The 19,692-nt window shown below is 39.1% G+C and overlaps 1 protein-coding gene and 1 pseudogene across 7 annotated transcripts in view; one reads left to right on the top strand and one right to left on the bottom strand.

Moving 5' to 3' along the window:
- The window catches only part of LOC126187307 (mesoderm induction early response protein 1), a 177,540-nt gene that overhangs the window by 48,345 nt on the left and 109,503 nt on the right, over positions 1-19,692 (bottom strand). The gene's annotated exons all lie outside the window — the stretch shown is intronic.
- Positions 14,326-14,443, top strand: LOC126189336 (5S ribosomal RNA; annotated as a pseudogene).

Raw genomic sequence — 19,692 nt, 5'->3', positions numbered from 1 at the left:
TGTGAGTATCTACAGAAACAACTGCATGAACTTAACATTGATGGTGTCAACATTCAAGAAACACATACCAAAGATGAGCAAGCTCTTCAGAGTAGAGGATGAATACCTGGTTATACACTGGTCGAAGCTATCCACCATCCACAATATGGAATAGCCACTTAATGTGAAGTCACGCCTAAACGGAGTGCATGTAAATGATTCTACAGACGCTAACCACATCTACACAATAGTAATCCAGATGAACGACTTAAAAAAATTGTCAACCTGTACAAGCCTCCAAGTGTGAATTGGGCCTCCACAGTTCTGCCGGCATTCGATCACCCTTGTATATACACTGGAGACTTTAACAGCCATCACACGGACTGGTGGTACGACACTGCCGATGTCAATGGGGAGTTATTAGCTGGATGGGCAGAAACTACCACTAGTATGCACTTGGTCTTTGATGTGAAAGACAAGGGAACCTTCCACTCTGCACGCTGGAATAAGGATTACAACCCAGACTTGGTATTTGTGTCCAAAGATCAGCTAGATCAACCACTTAACGCCACTCGTACTGTTCCATCTAACTTCCTAAACTGCCAACACCGTCCTATCATGACAGAAATTGGTTTAAAAATTCACCTTGTAAACTCAATGCCCCTACCCAGATGGAATTTTCAACGAGCTAACTGGGATGGATTCTCAAAAGACCTTGACTCCAACTTAGCTGCAAAGAACTTACAGACAACAGCAAACAACTACGATGAATTCGTTAGACTAGTTATCAAAGCTGCTAAGTCAAACATTCCTAGAGGTTACAGAAAGGAATATGTGCCTGGCTGGAACCAAGAAAGTGAAGCTTTATATCAAGAATACCAAAGTTCTAGAAACCAAACAGTGTGCTCACTCTTTAAACAAGAACAGACAAGAGAAATGGGAAGTAACACTCAAAGAAATGAACTTTGCGAAGTCAATTAGGAAAGCATAGAGAGTCTTGAATGGGCTAACTGGAAAGCAACACTCAAAAAGCCGTATCCTAAATTGAGTCTCAACCTCATTGCCAACCGGATCGCAGACCTCACAAGGGCAAAGAGAGACAAGAATCATACCAGAGCAATGAAGTGTAAACTCTCTAACCTCAAGCGCAGTGCCCCAAGAAAGGAGCCGCTTTCCAGGCCCTTCTCCATAGCGGAAGCAGAAAGTGCTGTCAAGTAACTGAAAGTCTGTAAGGCTGCTGGCCCCATCAACATCTATAATGAATTTATTAAGAACATAGGTGCACACTGCATACGCTGGCTCACTTCGCTCTTCACTTACATACTCAAAGAGAACAAGATCCCCAGACAATTCGAACTGTCGAAAGTTATAGCCACTCTCAAACCTGGCAAGCCTGAAGACAGCCCTGAAAGCTACAGCCCTATAGCACTGCTCAGTTGTACATTCAAACTTTTGGAACAAGTCCTCCTAACCAGAATAGCACCGTTCATCGAGGCTGCTACCCCTCCTGAACAAGCTGGCTTCAGACAAGGACGCAGCTGCACCGATAAAGTTCTTGCCCAAACTACCCATACTGAAGAAGGTTTTCAAGGCCATCTGAAATGAACAGCTGTCTTCATCGACCTGACAGCCACCTATGACACTTTCTGGCGACAGGGACTGATCTACAAGCTACTGCAAGTTGTACCAAGTCGAGAAATTGTGGATCTAATATCCAGCATGCTTAGTGAAAGGCAATTTGAAGTGTTTCTAGGCAGCTCTAAAAGCCACAAACAGAAACTAAATAATGGACTACCACAGGGATCTGTTTTAGCCCCATCACTATCCAATTTATACATGAATGATTTACCAACCACAATATCAAATAAATTCATCTATGCTGATGACATCGCACTGGTAGCACAGAGCAGTAATTTCGAAGATGGTAAACGAATTCTTACATAGGTTCTGGAGAAGTTGTCAACTTTCTTTAAGACCTGGAGATTGATCCCAAGCACATCAAAAACTGAAGTATCTTGTTTCCACCTAGCGAATCGTGCTGTGGACTACAAACCAAGAGTTCTGCTCAACGGACAAATGTTGAGGTACAATCCTTTCCCAAAATATCTCGGAATCACTCTAGATAGGACCCTGGGCTACAAAGAGCACATCACCAAGCTTTCTCATAAAGTTGCTGCAAGGAACAACATACTACATAATCTCAGTGGTACCACCTGGGGAACCTCTGCTGACTGACTGCGTTTAGCTGGCATCAGTCTTGTGTACTCTGCTGCCGAGTACTGTGCACCTGTCTGGTTGGAAAATGTACATGTGAAGAAGGTAGACACAAAATTTAACGACACAATGCACTGCATTACTGGTTCCATCAAATCAACCCCATGCCACTAGTTACCTGTACCGAGTCACATCCCTCCACCTCACTTAAGGCGGAAACAAGCTCTACTGAGGGAGGCCAAAAAAATCTCTGCATCACCTTCTCTACCACTGCACCGGGAATTCTGTCATCCGCCACAGCAACAATTGCGATCAAGACCAGCAAGTGTTACTGCAGACCAACTCATCGCGGATGGTTTTGATCTAAATGAAAGCTGGAAGCATGAATGGTCAACAAAAACATTGGGACCAAGAGACCATCACCTTGACTCCACAAAGAAGCCAAAAGGTTATGACCTACCGAGGAAACTTTGGTGCTGCCTCAACAGGTTAAGGACTGGACATGGTTGTTGTAGTTACTTCAGGTACAAATGGGGCTGGATCAGTTCACCAATGGGTGAATGTAATCAAGAAGTGCAGACAATTGAATGTTTAGTACAACGCTGTCGACTTCATTCATACCCTGGAATTCCCGATGACTTGTTCACTCTCACACCCAGCTTAATTAACTGGTTGAAAAACACAGAGTTTAAGGTTTAATTTTGTCTTATATCATATGTATATTGTATAAAATCATTTGCCTTATATCAACTGTATATTGTATAAAATCACCATACGATTAAATAAACTGTGTTTTCTACATGGACAAAGCATACATTAGTCAATTTTCAGACAGGACTGAAAAGTTGATAATATTTTGTTCTGTGTACATTGTTCCAAAATTGTTCTGCTTATTTGATGCAGTTGTGGTCATACTTATTTTGGATTGGTTGTTGCAACATTTCGAACCAAAATTATTCACTTGAGTTTTTATATTGGCAGTTTCACTTTAAGTAAATAGTGACAGGTATTTTAAGCAATGAGATAACAACAAAATGTGTTCTTTATAATAGTTTCTTATTTGTTACGTGGATTGTTCAGCTTGCTATATAGTAAGCTTTCAAGTAAGTTTGTCTACAAAATTGGTTGGATTATTTATGTGATGCAAACTATTTAAATATGGTTATAATAGAAGGAAACATTCCACGAAGGAAAAATATACCTAAAAACAAAGATGATGTGACTTACCAAATGAAAGTGCTGGCAGGTCGACAGACACACAAACGAACACAAACATACACACAAAATTCAAGCTTTCGCAACAAACTGTTGCCTCATCAGGAAAGAGGGAAGGAGAGGGAAAGACGAAAGGATGTGGGTTTTAAGGGAGAGGGTAAGGAGTCATTCCAGTCCAGGGAGCGGAAAGACTTACCTTAGGGGGAAAAAAGGACGGGTACACACTCGCACACACACACATATCCATCCACACATATACTATTTAAATACATTATTATCATAAACTTCACACAGTATTTAATATTTCATTTCATATTGTATTTATGTTTGCTTTTCTTTTGTGTAGTAGATTAAGTACTTATAGTTATTTTTCACATTTTGCATATAAAGTCTGACGCGTAAATGAGTAAGCTGTGTGTAACTTTTTTTTTTTTTTTTTTTTAAAAAAGGCTCCCACAGCCATGTGACTTGTCATGATGGTGAGGATTGTCTGCTTTGAGGACACAGTGAGCCATGCTCGACAGTTTCAACCACACCAGGAGCGTAACCATAGAGGAACCAGACTAACAATGCCCAACTCAAGCAGCAGGTTCTAAAGACAATGAAAAGACATAACAGGATCAGTTGTCACCCAAGTTAACAAAAGCCTACATTGGTTGCTGAGCTAAGTCGGTCTAATGTCAAAATTATGGTAGAGTAATCACTGGGAAACAGAAGGAGCCTCTATCACAGCACAAGAAAAGGTGAATATGTTCTGGGCAGATATTTAAATCAAAACATATTGACATATTTGCACTTCTTTAGGAGTTAATCTTACTTCTCCAGTGCAACGAGCTTTCTTAGCTGCAAGGTGTTGGCACACCTGCATCTTGCAATTTATAGAATAAAGACATTGATCGTGTGCCGAAAATCCGGAAGTTTTGCCAGCCTTACAATGTACTGTATAATATAATATGGCTGAAGAACACATATGTAATAACTAAAAAATGATTTTCTAGGGGGCAGGAGGTTGATTTTTCCTTGAGGGGGGGGGGGGGGCGTTTCTCCCCCAAACCCACCTACTGTTATAACTGTGGTGAGGGGTGTAAGAGTTAATAGATGCACATTTATGTGCTTCTATAGAGTGGGACTTGCCTACAATAAAAGTATCTGAGTGTGGGGATGCATCTATAATAGGAAGAACCCTAGCATGCAGCCTAAACTTTAATGACATAATCGTGTCATATTGTGGGACATGACAAATGCCTTGTTGGATGGAATGATGGCCTGTGTAATGTTATATGACATAGCACCAGGTTACTTCACTTGACACAATGCTTCATGTTGTATAACATGGGTACTAATACCAACAAGTAAAAAAAAAAGTGAGAATATGTCAAGACGTTTTGATTCAAATATCTTTGAAGCAGCTAAATAGTCAAAAAGCTAGTTCCCTTCTTTTACATTACTAACTCTGCCCAGAACGTGTTTGCCTTTTTTGTGCTGTGATAGGTGCATTTTTCATTCTGGTAGCATATTATATCCATACCCCTTACGAATAGAAACTGTGTGATGAAAGATACATGTACCATGGAAGATTTCCAAATGTGCTATATTTGAATCATAACATGGCAAAATGTTGGAAAAGACTTCTAAGTAAATAAAATGTAAACACCATCTAGTGACAAGCTTCCTCTGACAGAGATCAAGGTCTACAAATGTTTGGTAAAAAGCCCAACCCTTGGAAAAGTCCATTTGTTCATTTAATAAATTTGTGGCTGCTTTTCATTTCTTACTGAATACTACTAATTCTTCAAGATTATTTAATAAGGTTCCTTCAGGTGTGTCATGGACAATTTTAAGGCAGTGCTCCATCTTCCCCAAAGTGTAAATGTACTGGACTTTGTGTGTTTTTATACAATCTTTATTGCTGTTGTTTGTAAGCCTGTGATAGCATTTTTACAGAAAAACTTCTTGCCGCCACCACACACTATTCTGTAGACTCCCTTATCATTGTATTTTTCTCATCTTTGTTCGACAGAAAAAATCAAGGAAGTATATGAAATTTTTTTACTTCAGTTTCTGCAATGAATTTTATAGTGTGGTGCATGCTGTTAAATTTGTGACTGTGTTCTAATCGCCTTTCTGATCATCTTTTACTATTATAAAGATGTCATCTACACATCTTGCATACATCAGAATGTTCTCAAACAATGCTGGATGTGAACTAAGGAGGTTATTTTCCAACCAGTTCAAAAATGTTTTGGCTGTTGCACCATGTAAGATGTTTCCCATAGCAAGTGCATTTGGCTGATTGTAGTATTTACCATTGAAATAAAAATGATTGACTAATTATGTGAATCCCAAAATTTCTATCAATTCTACTATTTCCGCCTGTCTAATTTTCCATCTCGTTGAGTCTGAAATTATAAATAAAATAACTTCCGACTTTTTTACATAATACATTATGTGTGATAAATCTTACATTTATGCAAATGATTTGTATAGCTATACATTTCCATGTGTGTGTGCTCATGGAACAAAACACACAAATTTTGAAATATCCATTCAATTGTTCGGTTGCATGCTACAGAAAATCCAGAATGATAAAAAATTCGTTTTCATTATGTCATTAACAAATTAAGTTTTCTTTGCAAATCAATAGTTATGTGAATCTGAAGGTATACTTTAACAGTTCATAAAAAACCTCCTGCTGGCTGTATGAGGCGAGAGTCAGAAATGATAATAGTATTAGCATACAGAGAAATGTTACAGGCTTGAGGTCTTTATTTATTTTCAGAAATTGGGGTAATGATACACTTTTAGTTTGCCTCAAGAGTTTCTGCCATATCTCGCAGACTGAAAAGAACACAAATTAGATTTCTGATCTGATGTAATTAGACTTTTTCTGGCATCCTCCTTTCAGAGGGATTTTGTTCATCAGCATTCTTCTCTAGAACCACATTGCAAAACCTATTTACTTCTTGTTTGTAGTTTACCATCCATCTTTCAGTTCTGTGTATGGCTGGACTCCAGGAAAGCCTCAAGATTTGCCCCAGCCAAGTTGTACCAATATTTCCTTTTCTTCACTAATGAGTTCAGTATCTCTTCATCATTTTTCCACTCTGCCCACATAATCATCCTTCAGTAGCACAACATTTCAAAACCTATTTACTTCTTGTCTATAGTTTACTCTCCAGTTTTCATTTCTGTGTAGTGCTTCCTAGTAATTAAATGTTACCATACTTAACTTTTTCAGGAAAGCTATTCTTGCTAGTGCAAGTCTGTGTTTTATATCCTGTTAATTCTGTTACTGTCTTAATTTAATTCTCTGAATGCCACTCTGCTTATTTCAAATACATTTCATAACCCTTGTTTTTCTTGTGTTGTTCACCATATACATCCGCACCCATACTCTACATTCCTCAGTGATGTGCAAGGCAGAGTGCACTTTGCATAGTACCAGTAACTAGGGCTTTTTCCTGTTCCATTCTTTTATTGAGTGTGGGAAGAATGATTGCGTAAATGATTCTGTGTGCACTGTAATTAATCACTTAACGAGTGGTTTTTTTTCAAATTATGCTCAAAAAATAATATTTTGTAATTAATGAAAAACATCCTATAATGAATGACATTACATGTAGGCATATAAAGACAGCCTTTAAAGCTCAAATAATGAGTTACTGAATTTTGAAGCTCAGCAATCATAAGATCCTGTCTGTACTCGTGCACTGCACTTTGCCTAAAATATCCTGAAACTTTAAGTAATTTTGTAGTTTCCATGAGAACATGGGCACAAAGCTTAACAATTAAAAATATTCTTATTACAAATCTGATTATCAGTTCTGTTAGCTGAAACACTTTTTTTTATTTGAAGCTTCATTTTCATGTTAACAAGTGCTGGAACTGAGCAAGTGGCTTTATAGCTTGTGTAAAATTTCAGTTTCTAGAGCCTCTAAGAAATTAGTTTTCAAAATTATTACAATGATGCATTGTTAAGTAATTTATTAACATAATATATCTGAAAAACTTCACAAGAATCTTAGACCAGCCCATTTTGATAACTTATATTGATTTTATTTAATTAGTAAAGTTCCCAGGCTGATTTATTTTTTATTGCTATCTCCTGTCATTCCATTACTGAAAAAAGCATAAAATTTGTTTTTCAGGGTCAATGCATTTTTATAGAATCCTGAAAATAGGCAAGCAAATACAAATTTATGGATAGATAAGTCTCACAGCAGAGAAAAAAAAATTCATTATGAACAATATTTTGTAATAGTAACAGAATTACATACATGCAGTAATGGGATGACTTAAATGGTGTAACGGAATGACAATAATTTTGTAACTGAATCTGACTGACATTCGTTAAGATGTTGTAGGTCAAATACCTTTATATGCTGATTATACTGCAGTTTTGGCTATACTGATAGTAAAAACTGGAGGGAAAATGGGAAAGTGTCACAAACCAAGAATGTAATTTTCAGAGTGAAGAAACTTACATTCCGTGAGTCTGAAGAGTAACTGCTGAAAGGTGAGTTAATAAGTTTCTTTAGTAAAGATTACAATGAAATGACTAAATTACTGCATACTACATGTAGAATGGGGTTAATTATTTTGATAAACAATGTTTCTTCTTCCATAACCTACACTTTCTTTGGGAAGCAATAGCAATGCCAAATTATAAGAAGTTAGTGACTTCTTGTGTACTACAACAGAATGTTGATTATCTTTGAAGATCACTATGTATTATGCCTAAATAATAGAGACATGTTTATGTATTGTGTTGTTAGAAGATCACTGTATTGAATAGAATTTTTTTATTTAAAATAGATATTGGCTTATTTCTAGCAATTACACTGTTTCCACAATAATTCTCAAACAAGATATTTAATTTTTACAACTGTTATTATGCCTCTCACATCAGCTGATAAAATGAGAGAATACCAGAAATGACTCAAGGAGAAAGGGTTAAGTGATGATATTAAGGGGAAGGACAAGGAAAGGAAAGGGCTGAAACAGTAAAGTTTAACTGCTGCCCAACTTAAGAAGCAAAGAGAAAAAGAGAAACTTAAAGAAAATTCAGAAATAAACTTAGAGCCTGCAGTGAAGGCAATGGTGGTGATGCTTGCGTCATCTACACCAATAGCCCATATAAATCTCCTGCTACATTAAGGAAAGCAGTTAAACATGTGGGAACTTGTTTACCTAAAAGTCCAACAAAGCACAAGAAAGTTGTCTTGAAATTAGCTGCTGCTCATGGAGTTTTAGTAAGTGAATAACAGGTGAAAAATTAGATTCAACGCCTAAATCCAGGCACAGAAGGAACTGTTGCTACTTTTTATGTCCGAGATGACATTTCATGGCAAACTCCTGAAATGTGATAATGAAGGATAAGGAAGGGGGAAAACGAAAGTCCTGAAGAGGTACATGATGATGACCTTGAAAGAAGCTCACGCTATATATAAAGAGGAATTCCCTGACATGCCAATAAAATTGTCCAAGTTCTGTGCATTGAGATCGAAGTTTGTGTGCACCTTACTGCCGCTACCATGAGAACATAAAGCTACTTTTGAAAGTTATCAATGAGCTTGTTCCACAAGTGAAAACCACATTTTCTGACTTCATTAGCATAATAGTCTGCAATTGAGAGAAAGAAGTATGCATGATGTCAAATTGTGAAAAGTGTGCAAATGTATCTTTGAAAGATAAGTATTCTCTGAATGAGAATTTAATGCAGAATCTGATCAAGTGGATCCAATGCAAACAGTGAACCAGCGAATCACTCTGAAAGAGATTCATGGTACTGCTGGTCAGAGTCTTGATGCTCTTTCAAACATGCTACCCCAATTCTTACAACATACATTTATTAAGAGACAACAATCAAAATTTTTTGAAAACAAAAAGAATTCTGCAAATAAGAATAACATCTTGCTGCAAGTACACTTTGCAGAAAATTATACTGTTCAACTGCAGAATGAAGTCCAGAGTGCCCATTGGTCAAAACCACAAATCACTTTGTTTACAGCATATGTTTGGGACTCACAAAATGATGGATATTCTTGTGCTGTTTTTAGTGATGAACTTGATCACAATAAATATTCAGTGCATGCTTTCCTAAGTATGATTGTGGAGCACACTATATCCACAAACCCAGAGGCAGAATCTGTCACATTCACAAGTGGTGGTGCAGCCAGTCAATTTAAGCAGCATTTCCTGTTTGCCAACTTGACATTTTTCAGGGAACACTATGGAATAAATATTTCGTGGAACTTCTTTGCCACACCACATGGCAAAGGTGTCGTGGATTGGATTGGTGGAGTGTGCTCCCTGCCGCCGTTGGATAAGCAGCTGCAGCAGCAAGTCATATACTCCTAGCTCACTCATTTGTTACATAGTTTAATTCTTAATTTCTTTGCGTGTGTTTGGTACTTGCATTGTTTAATTCATAAATTTCGGGTGTATTATAGTATTTGAGAGTTGTAGCATCGCGTTTTAGTACCTGAATAGTGTAAAATCGCGTAGTCTCCTTCCGCCGCCGAGCAGTGTGTCAGCAGTGCACAAGTGGCAGCATTACTGCATTTACTAGGCAATCTTGTATTTTAATAACTGTTTAAATTTTGTGTCGATTTGTTTGCGCTCTCTGTAGATTAGTTCAGACGTTCTTTGCACAACAGTTTTTAGCATGGATAGGGACTGCAACTGCTGTGTTCGGATGCAGGCTGAGTTGGCATCCCTTCGCTCCCAGCTTCAGGCAGTGTTGGCTTCGGTCACACAGCTTGAGGCTGTTGCCAATGGCCATCACTGTGGGGGTCCGGATGATGGTTTGTCGGGGACAGCCAGCTCGTCCCACGCATCCCCCGATCGGACTACGACTGTGGTTGCCTGGGATACTGCCCGCATTGAGGCTGATCCCTCACCTGTGGTAGAGTGGGAGGTCGTCTCAAGGTGTGGCAGGGGGCGAAAGACATTCCGGAGGGCTGAGCGGAAGGCCTCTCCAGTTTGTCTGACGAACCGGTTTCAGGCACTGTCTCAGGCTGATACTGATCTTCGGCCTGACATGGCTGCTTGTCCTGTTCCAGAGGTTGCCCCTCAGTCTGCAAGATCCGGGCGGTCGCAGAGGGTGGGCTTACTGGTAGTTGGGAGCTCCAACGTCAGGCGCGTAATGGGGCCCCTTAGGGATATGGCAGCAAGGGAGGGGAAGAAAACCAAAGTGCACTCCGTGTGCATACCGGGGGGAGTCATTCCAGATGTGGAAAGGGTCCTTCCGGATGCCATGAAGGGTACAGGGTGCACCCATCTGCAGGTGGTCGCTCATGCCGGCACCAATGATGTGTGTCGCTATGGATCGGAGGAAATCCTCTCTGGCTTCCAGCGGCTATCTGATTTGGTGAAGACTGCCAGTCTCGCTAACGGGATGAAAGCAGAGCTCACCATCTGCAGCATCGTCGACAGGACTGACTGCGGACCTTTGGTACAGAGCCGAGTGGAGGGTCTGAATCAGAGGCTGAGACGGTTCTGCGACCGTGTGGGCTGCAGATTCCTCGACTTGCGCCATAGGGTGGTGGGGTTTCGGGTTCCGCTGGATAGGTCAGGAGTCCACTACACGCAACAAGCGGCTACACGGGTAGCAGGGGTTGTGTGGCGTGGGCTGGGCGATTTTTTAGGTTAGATGGCCTCGGGCAAGTACAGAAAGGGCAACAGCCTCAACGGGTGCAGGGCAAAGTCAGGACATGCGGGGACCAAGCAGCAATCGGTATTGTAATTGTAAACTGTCGAAGCTGCGTTGGTAAAGTACCGGAACTTCAAGCGCTGATAGAAAGCACCGAAGCTGAAATCGTTATAGGTACAGAAAGCTGGCTGAAGCCAGAGATAAATTCTGCCAAAATTTTTACAAACGTACAGACGGTGTTTAGAAAGGATAGATTGCATGCAACCGGTGGTGGAGTGTTCGTTGCTGTTAGTAGTGGTTTATCCTGTAGTGAAGTAGAAGTGGATAGTTCCTGTGAATTATTATGGGTGGAGGTTACACTCAACAACCGAGCTAGGTTAATAATTGGCTCCTTTTACCGACCCCCCGACTCTGCAGCATTAGTGGCAGAACATCTGAGAGAAAATTTGGAATACATTTCACATACATTTTCTCAGCATGTTATAGTCTTAGGTGGAGATTTCAATTTACCAGATATAGACTGGGACACTCAGATGTTTAGGACGGGTGGTAGGGACAGAGCATCGAGTGATATTATACTGAGTGCACTATCCGAAAATTACCTCGAGCAATTAAACAGAGAACCGACTCGTGGAGATAACATCTTGGACCTACTGATAACAAACAGACCCGAACTTTTCGACTCTGTAAGCGCAGAACAGGGAATCAGTGATCACAAGGACGTTGCAGCATCCCTGAATATGGAAGTTAATAGGAATATAAAAAAAGGGAGGAAGGTTTATCTGTTTAGCAAGAGTAATAGAAGGCAGATTTCAGGCTACCTAACAGATCAAAACGAAAATTTCTGTTCCGACACTGGCAATGTTGAGTGTTTATGGAAAAAGTTCAAGGCAATCGTAAAATGCGTTTTAGACAGGTACGTGCTGAGTAAAACTGTGGGGGACGGGAAAAACCCACCATGGTACAACAACAAAGTTAGGAAATTACTGCGAAAGCAAAGAGAGCTTCACTCCAAATTTAAACGCAGCCAAAACCTCTCAGACAAACGCAAGCTAAACGATGTCAAAGTTAGCGTAAGGAGGGCTATGCGTGAAGCGTTTAGTGAATTCGAAAGTAAAATACTAGGTACCGACTTGACAGAAAATCCTAGGAAGTTCTGGTCTTACGTTAAATCAGTAAGTGGCTCGAAACAGCATGTCCAGACACTCCGGGATGATGATGGCATTGAAACAGAGGACGACAAGCGTAAAGCTGAAATACTAAACACCTTTTTCCAAAGCTGTTTCACAGAGGAAGACCGCACTGCAGTTCCTTCTCTAAATCCTCGCACAAACGAAAAAATGGCTGACATCGAAATAAGTGTCCAAGGAATAGAAAAGCAACTGGAATCACTCAACAGAGGAAAGTCCACTGGACCTGACGGGATACCAATTCGATTCTACACAGAGTACGCGAAAGAACTTGCCCCCCTTCTAACAGCCGTGTACCGCAAGTCTCTAGAGGAACGGAAGGTTCCAAATGATTGGAAAAGAGCACAGGTAGTCCCAGTCTTCAAGAAGGGTCGTCGAGCAGATGCGCAAAACTATAGACCTATATCTCTGACGTCGATCTGTTGTAGAATTTTAGAACATGTTTTTTGCTCGAGTATCATGTCGTTTTTGGAAACTCAGAATCTACTATGTAGGAATCAACATGGATTCCGGAAACAGCGATCGTGTGAGACCCAAGTCGCTCTATTTGTTCATGAGACCCAGAAAATATTAGAAACAGGCTCCCAGGTAGACGCTATTTTTCTTGACTTCCGGAAGGCGTTCGATACAGTTCCGCACTGTCGCCTGATAAACAAAGTAAGAGCCTACGGAATATCAGACCAGCTGTGTGGCTGGATTGAAGAGTTTTTAGCGAACAGAACACAGCATGTTGTTATCAACGGAGAGACGTCTACAGACGTTAAAGTAACCTCTGGTGTGCCACAGGGGAGTGTTATGGGACCATTGCTTTTCACAATATATATAAATGACCTAGTAGATAGTGTCGGAAGTTCCATGCGGCTTTTCGCGGATGATGCTGTAGTATACAGAGAAGTTGCAGCATTAGAAAATTGTAGCGAAATGCAGGAAGATCTGCAGCGGATAGGCACTTGGTGCAGGGAGTGGCAACTGACCCTTAACATAGACAAATGTAATGTATTGAGAATACATAGAAAGAAGGATCCTTTATTGTATGATTATATGATAGCGGAACAAACACTGGTAGCAGTTACTTCTGTAAAATATCTGGGAGTATGCGTGCGGAACGATTTGAAGTGGAATGATCATATAAAATTAATTGTTGGTAAGGCGGGTACCAGGTTGAGATTCATTGGGAGAGTCCTTAGAAAATGTAGTCCATCAACAAAGGAGGTGGCTTACAAAACACTCGTTCGACCTATACTTGAGTATTGCTCATCAGTGTGGGATCCGCACCAGATCGGGTTGACGGAGGAGATAGAGAAGATCCAAAGAAGAGCGGCGCGTTTCGTCACAGGGTTATTTGGTAACCGTGATAGCGTTACGGAGATGTTTAACAAACTCAAGTGGCAGACTCTGCAAGAGAGGCGCTCTGCATCGCGGTGTAGCTTGCTCGCCAGGTTTCGAGAGGGTGCGTTTCTGGATGAGGTATCGAATATATTGCTTCCTCCAACTTATACCTCCCGAGGAGATCACGAATGTAAAATTAGAGAGATTAGAGCGCGCACAGAGGCTTTCAGACAGTCGTTCTTCCCGCGAACCATACGCGACTGGAACAGGAAAGGGAGGTAATGACAGTGGCACGTAAAGTGCCCTCCGCCACACACCGTTGGGTGGCTTGCGGAGTATAAATGTAGATGAATGTAGATGTAGAAGTGTAAAGCTTGCAGTCAGGAATATCTGCAAAGCTGGGAAACACATACTATCTGGTGCTGAGGTCTTTGCAGAAATTGCATGTGAAAGATGTCATGGCATAAACATTTTTATATCTCTGCCTTGCAAATTGCAGAGTATAAAGAGGAATTAGATCAAATGTGGATGGGAATAGTTCCAATAGAGCAGACCAAAACCATCCATGCTGTTACACTTATCACTCCATATATTATTGAGTACCAGCATTACTCGCTATCTCCCAAAAGGTTTGTGCTCAATTTCAAGAAATGATCTTCAGCCAAAGAAAATTCACAAGACCTGATCAATCATACGGCCTTGCATCAAGGGAGGGGTTTTTTGCTCTGGTTTCCTATGCTGGGGGGCAACAGCCTTGTCGCAGTGGATACATCGGTTCCTGTCAGATAACCGAAGTTAAGCACTGTCGGGCGTGGCCGGCACTTGGATGGGTGACCATTTGGGCCGCCATGTGCTGTTGCCATTTTTTGGGGTGCACCTCAGCCTTGTGATGCCAATTGAGGAGCTATTCAACCAAACAGTAGTGGCTCCGGTCAAAGAAAACCATCATAATGACCGGGAAAGCGGCGTGCTAAAGACCACATGCCCCTCCTATCCACATCCTCAGCTGAGGATGACACGGTGGCCGGATGGTCCAGATGGGCCACTCGTGGCCTGAAGACGGAGAGCTTACTATGCTGGAAGGAACAGATCAAGATTTTTTGTGGGGCAGGTGATTTATGTTGAAGATGGTTACAAAATTTCATTTCTTAGAAACAATGAGCAAATGGAAAGATATTTACATTTCCCTCAAAGGAAGATAAATGTTAGGTAGAAAAAGACCAAACTTCAAAGAAACTAGCTGCACCTACTATAGATCAGAGGAATAAGTACCATTTTCTCTGCCCAATCAGAAGTGCAGAGTAAAACAGGTAATTTTCAACTGAAAGTGTCATTCCGTTACTATTGTGTCGTTCCATTATCAGCAATTTTTTTTATTTTGTCAGTAAAATATTAGTTTTATGCATTTACTGGCTATGCCATTTTTTTCCCCATTTATCAATCTTTATTAATTTTTGTGAATTTTTATAGGAAATGGGCGAGCTGAATTATTGTTGCATAATAAATGAGAACAATATGCAAGCCTGAATTATGTCATTACATTACCAGAAACATTTTTACACAAGTCTCATTATCTAAATGAAACTTAAACTATTACATTAAATAAATTGTGTTCCCTTGCTTATGTAGAAAGTACAATATTAATTTTTTTTGCCTTTTATCATGATTCTTGGTCTCTTCTATACTTAGGGTGCAAAAACAATCACTAAGTGTCATTTCGTTACTCATGGAACTACCCTGTAGCTATGAAGTCTAACCATGTATTTCACAACTGTTTCCTGCGAACATAAATGTTGGAGGAGCTGGCTGCAGCAAAGTGGATATATTTATCTTATACCACTGGCCAGCAATTATCACTCAACTGGTGAACTGTCATCACTTTCAGTCTCTAATGCAGTAACATCACATTCTTCTTCACTTTCAGAGCCACTAAATTAAATGTCAGTCTCAGGATGACTATACCCATCCTTTTATGGAAGTATTTCCTAAACAATAGTGTCTGAAAGTGCAAGTTTTTTTGTTGAGTATCCAAAGGTGCACACAATAAAGACAATAACTAGTGGCAATCACCTCAACCAGGCTACAAATGCAGTACCAGATGGCGCCTAGTGGCCGAGCGCTTAGCTATCAGTGCTGAAACGGATATATGCGGGGCTTTATTTTTTCAAAGGTCTATCTCGCCCGAATATACTAAGGATTTTAAGTTTCTGTCGAAACAGAAAAACAAGATAACTTGGGTTTTAGTATAGTCTTATATCAATCATTTAAAGCTGATTCTTGAAAATTTGTAAGTTAATTTTCTTGCGACAGTTAGGGTTTATCTTAAAGCATACGCCAGTTCAGCTTCTTCAGTGTCTCTGTGACACTCTCCCATAGATCAAACAAACCTATGACCATTTGTGCTGCCCTTCTTTGTATAAGTTCAATATCCCCTGTGTTGTGGCTCTGCCCTCCAGTAATATTTTGTGGTTCCTGGCTGGATGAGGAGAGGGTGGTATGATTTTTCACATGTACATAATTGGGACGAATGATTTCTACAAATGCTTCTTATAATTATCATAAGACTGGATTTTGCATGCATTTTATGTCCAATTTTACATCACTATGTTGTGACAATGGATAAAGCTTACACATACAACAGGACAACCATTAATTACATATATTCTTACAAAATTTGAACAGATTCACACAGGTCTGAAGTTAGAAGTGGAACACACAAAACGCTCACAAAATGTGTGTTTCCCCTCCTCCCATGTGAAGTTTTCAATTTTATGGTAAGAATGCATTTTTTCTTTATTTGGTTCACTTCAATCCATTTCCATACAATCAATTCAGGTAGGAACGCATTTTATATGCTACATTTAGCTCGGTTTTAAACTATCATATCTCCACAATGGATAAACAGTATTGGATAAGAATACTGGATAAAAAAATTTGTTTTGACTTTATCCATTTGTCTACCTTCAAGTAAAGTTTGAACTGATTCATGCAAGTTTAAAGTAAGGGAGTAGCGTGCTTCAAATGTTCGTGTGACCCAATCTTGCCATCTATCTAGTTATTAAGTTGGGGAGCCTTCCACTATGCGCACTTTCATCTGACAGGTGTACCAGTGGAGCTAAAGAGAAGCAAATGTAAAGTGTTGAGAAGGCAAAGCGGTGAATGAGTATCTGTCCCTACCTGCTGGGGGTGGCTGCCTACGTTTTATTTTGGTGGTTCACCTGTGCTTTGTTAGTCTCAGACTGAAGGACACTGTAATGACAGAAATCAAAAGAAGGAACAAAAAACAATTGAATGTTTGTTGTGTTACTTATGAGAGAGAACTCAAATAAAAACTATCTGTGATGTTGAGCGGAGATTTAAATATGTGAACAATCTGTGTCGAACTATCCATAGAATATTAAGGAACTTATTTGCTTGTAAAAGCATTTTGTTAAACATAACAATTACCACAAGAAACTTTCCGAGCTTGTTGGTAGCTCTGGCATACGACTGAGTTCTCTTTCCAGCATCACAACTATGCAAGAGGATACGATATCCATCACATATTGCTGCAGTATGGTTATCAGGTACTGATTAACGGACACCAATCAGCAACAAAGTATATTACGCCACCACATTTTATAAGATACATGACTGATGATTTGACAGATCACAAGAGTTCATTTGCAAGCAGCAGCTCATCACAATGATACTCTGCTTAGGTAATTAATGAATTCATGTAATTTAAATAAGCTCATGATGGATGTCAATGACGAATGATAGTAGTGACTGTTCACAATGAGACTGGGTTGTATATATTTTACTGTAAGTCACCAACTTGGCATTTATAATATGATATTATATCCCTGTAAGTCAAATGAAGAACTTCACAATTACATAAACTGATAAATGATCATTGTAAAGAGATTACACTTTTTTATAGCTCCATCGTTTTAACTATTTGTGTCACATCACATGTACTTGGAAATACATTGAATTGTGGAAGGTGTTACATTCTTTGTAATTTCCATGCTTAATCTCGTTTCCATAACTATGCCATCTATTATTTATGTGATGCAAATACACCCACAGTTCATAATGTAATTAACTGTATAATAATTGACAATGTGTCATTCTCATGGTTACTTTGTTAATTTTGAAAACCCTTATATTTTACCCTCCTTTTCCAGCCCCTCTCCCCATTTAGCCACCCCCCCTCCCCTCCTCACTTCCTCACACCCCCACCCCCATGCCCATATATGAATAACATTTTTGATTTTTATGCTTCATTTCCTTTACCCAATATACAGATGTACAACACCACATTCATGACACAGTGATCTGTGTAAACTCACTAAGATACATGATATTGCATTTAATGAATACATGTAATTTAAATAAGTGCATGATGGTGTTTATGATGAACAACAGATAGTAGCGACTGTTCACAGTAAGACTGGATTATATGTATTGTAATGTCACCAATCTTGCATTTACAATATGATAGTTCAGCTATGTGAATCTGAAGAACTTTGCAATTAAATCTATGGGTAAAAGAACAATGTAGGTCATTTCACTCTTTTTACTTCTACACAGTTTTAGATATTTGCATCATGTCGGATGTATTTGTAAATAGGTTCAATATTCCCATTTCAATTTGTCCCCATAAACAATGCCATCTTTCTTTTATGTGGGGAAGTCCACTTGTGGTAAAAATGCAATTAATTGTTTGACAAATGTAACTGACAATGTGCAAGTCTCATGGCTACCATTTTTTATTTTGGTAACCCCTATAATATACACCTCCCACCCCAACCCCCGAGCCACCATCTTAGCCCTCCCCTCCTTGAATTTATTTACAATTTGGTTTTATATACTTACCCTTCATTTCATGCACACGCGAAAAATAGCATCTATGAAAATGTACGGCGATTTACACACACCCATGGAATACATGCCACTTGTATCAATAATTAATGTATTTTACGTAATTCAAATATGTTCATAAAGTAGTTCATGATGAACTACATATAGCAGTCAATATTTACAATGTATATGTTTCAAAAGTAAATTCACTAACTTTGTGTCTGCACTACAATGTTACACCGATGTACGTCCGTATGAAGAACTATTACATCAATCTGTTAATGAACAATGTGAAGTAATTTTACTCATTTCATCACTGCACTTTTTGCATTTCCAGCATGTTATATGCTTGTGTACGTAAGTAACTGAGACATGTAGTACAAGCTTTGTATTATCACATATGTATATGATGAATTTTATTGGCATAAGCAATGCTATCTATTGGTTTGTGACATAACTCTACTTAGAACTGTTCTCCATAAACAATGCCTTCTATCAGTTTGTGTTGTAATTCCACTTATTATTCTTTTACAATCCAATTACTTGCATGATAAATGTAATAATAGATAATTTGTTAGTCTTAAGATAACTTCATTAACTTTTTCTAAATTTGTAGCATTTCTATACACAAGTCTATAGTAGTTGGAAGACATATCACTACACTAGCACACTCTTCTAACCTATCTGAATTAAGACCATGTGGCATTGAGATCAGTCTGCAACTGGCTGTGGTTCACAGTAGATGACGAAGCACAATGTACCCATATGTCAATATTGCCAATGGTATTACAGCATGAACATTTTTTGTATTTTTAAATTCTGGTAAGAGTTCTTCATAAACTTCAGTAGATTTACTGAGATATTAATGTAACCACTACCCATTTATGATACCTAGTACATACTTCTTTGAAGCTACTGAAAATTAAGTAATATCGAAACACATAAGGCAATTTTCAACCATTAAAAGTTTGACAGTGATAAGTGAAGTTTCAAGTACAAAAATGACCATGTCGTCTTACACAGCGATTTTGCAACTGTCAAGAAGAACAGCTAATGAGAAGAAAAAAGACTCAATTACACAACATAGTCAGTTTATACAGGCTATATATTCGTACATTACAACACTAATTTCACTAGATCAATTAATATCTACACTGAAATGTACTGCAGTATGCAGTTGGAAAGTAGCAACATAATTTAAAGGCGTCAGAAAAGCAACATTCATTAATTATCTGGTGCTACGTAACATTCTAGTTATATATTTCT

The sequence above is a fragment of the Schistocerca cancellata genome, chromosome 5, assembly GCF_023864275.1.
Source record: "Schistocerca cancellata isolate TAMUIC-IGC-003103 chromosome 5, iqSchCanc2.1, whole genome shotgun sequence".
Classification (NCBI taxonomy): domain Eukaryota; kingdom Metazoa; phylum Arthropoda; class Insecta; order Orthoptera; family Acrididae; genus Schistocerca; species Schistocerca cancellata.
Note: the sequence above shows the minus strand (reverse complement) of the source record. Positions and strands in the feature narration are given on the sequence as shown.